We start from the raw sequence: 3,714 nt of genomic DNA, 5'->3' as shown, positions 1-3,714 counted from the left end.
ATTATTCCAGTCATTTCTCCCTTCATATAGAAAAATAGGTGAAAAGGAGGAAAGAAACAAGGAAGAGAGGGAGGGAGGGAGGGAGGGAGGAAGGAAGGAAGAAAGAAAGGAAGGGAGGGAAAAAGGAGAGAGGGAGGGAGGAAGGAAGGAAGAAAGAAAGGAAGGGAGGGAAAAAGGAGAGAGGGAGGGAGGAAGTAAGATCTGTTAGATTAGAAAAATTTCAGAAAATTTAGGGTAATTTATAAGCATTTGAAAATATACATCACAATATAGATCTTCTTATTTAACAAGAGCATTTAAATCCATTTGAACTTGTCTAATAAAAGGAATTACAATGATTTGAAAAAAAATTTGTTAACCTATAGTTAAATTTTCTTTTTATAACATTTATTAAACATACACCACATCACAATGAAATCAAGGCAAAGATGGTAAAAATTTCAAAATGTTTTAACTTCAGTTAGTCTTATTTATCTTCTTGCTGTTAAAGATAATGAGCTGTCTCACCCCACCCAAACCTCCTCCAACACTGTCTCTCTCCATCTCTTGAAGCTTTTCCTATTTATATTGATAAATTCACAATATCAAGCTGGTTAGGACTGTATTAGACCACAGTCTAATATGAAAAGCCTAAAATCAGTCCTTTCTAGGGCTTCTCCATTCCTAAATTCTTTATTTGAATTCCTCTCTAATTAGCTTAATTTCATTGTAAAGTGGATTTTATCAGATATTCTTTATGATGCTGCTTCCTTCTGATCTCATTATCTTGAGAATGTTTGTGGTTGTCTTTATACTTGGAAGAACATGGAGGAGGTATAAAATTTAGGAGTCACATTTTTGATGCCACAGAATTTTATAGACATCATTTCACTGGATTCTACCATTAATTGTTGCAGTGGAAGTGCTGAAGTCAAATCCAATTTTCCCTCTTTTAGGTCATTAACTTGTGCTTTTTTTCTGGATTATTTCATAATCCTTTCTTCATCTTTGACATTCAGAAATTTTAACCAGTTCTGTCTTGGTTTGATCTCTCTGTATGAATTCTTCCCAGACACAATGTGTACTTTCCATCTTTATATTCATATATTTTTATTTATTTATAAAGGTTTTCCTTTATTGTAACTTTGAATTTCTCTCCCATACATTTGGCTCTCTTCAGAAACACTTTGGCCTTCATTAGCTATCAGATTTCTTCAACTTTTTTTTTTGTTTGTTTTTATTTGGTTTCTTTCATCAGTGTTTTATAGTTTTCCTCTTAAAGATCTAATAATTTTTTTTTTTAGATTTATTCCTAGGTACTCAATTTTTTTATTGGTAGGGTAATTATTTTTAAAATTTCAAATTCCAGTTGTTCATTGCTGAGATATAAAGCAGTTGACTGTGATATTAAAGGCATCTGTCTTTTGTTTTCCATCAACTGTTTTTTGAGAAGTTTGATGCCAATTGGTTCCTGACACTTGATTTCTGATCTACTTGTTTGCTAGGAATGCTTCCACAGATAAGGTAAATTTGGAGTTTAGCCTTGTCAAGGGGCAGGATCAATGGTCTTTTTGACAGAGTAGAAGGGAAAGGCCATCCATGTCACTAATTTGATTTCCACTTCATTGTTTCTTCAAAGTGTAGTTCTTTGTTGAGAGAGGACCGTAGCAGGTGCTTTAAACATAGTAACTAATGTTCTGTTTGGAAAAATGCCCTTAAATTATTACCTTCATAGTTTCCTTTCTTTCTTTCTCTTTCTGTCTCTCCCTGCTCCCCAGCTCCTCTTTCTTCCTGTGTGTTTGTGGGAGGGAGATGACCAATTCTCTAATTTTTTTACATTTACTTTGCTATTTTGACATCTCATTGCCTTTTTGTTCTCCTCTACAAGAGTCTTTAATTTCAACCTTCTACAAGTTTTTATTCCCTTTAAAAGATAATTATATTTATAAGAATTCTTATTTATGTATTTTGTTCCTCCCAGGATCTTCATTTTAAGTCACTTCATATTGATTATGAGGATAATATCTCTCTGAGCATATTAATTATAAATTTTTCCTTTTGCAGGTATTGTTTCTGTTTCTGTTTACTTTTCCTTTACCCAACTTCAGAATTCTCTTTCTTTCCTGATGAGATATCTTGAGCTCTTTTGACTGATTGGTAAATGTCTATCCTTTTAAGACCAATCCCAAATATCACCAAATCTGTAAATGTCTTATTACCTGAGACAGAGTTAATTGCTCCTTTCATCTTACTCCCATGGCACATTGATTACGCCTCTACCATGGTATATATCAGATTCTATTGCAACATTTTTCATAAGCCTCTCTCTCTGGAGCCATAACTCCTCAAAATCAAGAATTACGTCAGGATCTCTCTCTCCATCCTGTAGCAACATGTAGTAGTGGGAACATCGAAGGTGGTCAATAAGCATGTTTTAAATGCTATGATAACAATAAGTCACCTTCAGTTTTAGTCATGAACATAATTGTCTTTTTAATATAAATTTATATCCACCTCATGTAAAATATTTACTGTAGGTAGTACTCAATTCCAGTACCATGTTTTCATTACTGTGTCACTCACATGTTTTAGAACAAAATTGTGTTCTTTCCCAGCATCTAGAATTCTTACTTCCTCTAGTTCTCCATCAGAGCCACCCATCCCCAGCACCTCCTTCATGGTGTACTTTGGCCCTGTGTCCCCTTTGTCCATTTTTCACCTTGATTCACCCTAATGGATCTCATGCCTGAGTGAGCTGGTGTCTTATATTTCAAGCACCTGGCACATGTGGGCTTTGGGGACTTTTTACCACAGGTGTTTTTAAGTGAAAGGAAGGAAGTTCGTGGAGGACTCCGTGGTCTGCCGCAACCCCATTCAGAAGGCAGAGCTTAACTACTCGTGCAACACTGTGGCCTAGACTGGAAAACCTTGAGGGAGGGTTAAGCGAGGGGAGTTGAGAGGAACCTGAAGGAGCAATTAAATGAAGCTACAGATACTTTCCTCCTGAGGTGGTTCTCGGAGATTTTTGTCCCAGAGGAAAGCATCTGGCTGGCTCTAGGCCCTCTCAGCCTAACTCCCTTACCTGACAGCCCAAAAATTCACACTTTCCCTATCAAGTTTTAAGCTAAAAAAATGGGGATTGCTTTAAAGCAGCTAATAAAATACAGTGCCTCAGAACTCACATTTGGATTTTTTTCCCGTACCATGCATGCAAAAATAGACACATTATTAACTTTGATTTGGATGCATGTTTAGCAACTCCATTTTACCTAACTAAATATGTATTACTGCCATAGTACAAATAATGTGTTGCTTCATTATTACCAAATGGACATTTAATATGATGATCAATTTTTTTAAATGGAAATCTGCATTTTTAGTAAATGAACCATTTATAAGTATGAAATAGTTCATTTTCATATAAATAAGCTCCAAAGTTAGTAGATTTTACCAAGGTAAAGCATAATTTCTCTGAATATTAAAAAGAGAGAGTTTTATTTTTTTTCATTGTGAATAGCTGAACCTTGAGCTAGCCCATTAGAGAGAGCCAGTATAAAGTCCACCCAACTTCAGTAAAATAGTCCTATTTCAAGCTGATGTACTGCTTAGTGACAATAAATAAGTTAAAATCCCCTACTCAAAGAGCTACACCAACAAACTAATTTAGAAATAAAGCTGCTTTTTAACCCTTTCAGATCATAGTATCTTTAAAGGAAATGCAAAGATCACCAAATA

The sequence above is a fragment of the Choloepus didactylus genome, chromosome 2 (assembly GCF_015220235.1).
Source record: "Choloepus didactylus isolate mChoDid1 chromosome 2, mChoDid1.pri, whole genome shotgun sequence".
NCBI classification, from domain to species: Eukaryota; Metazoa; Chordata; class Mammalia; order Pilosa; family Megalonychidae; genus Choloepus; species Choloepus didactylus.
This window is presented reverse-complemented; position numbering follows the sequence as displayed.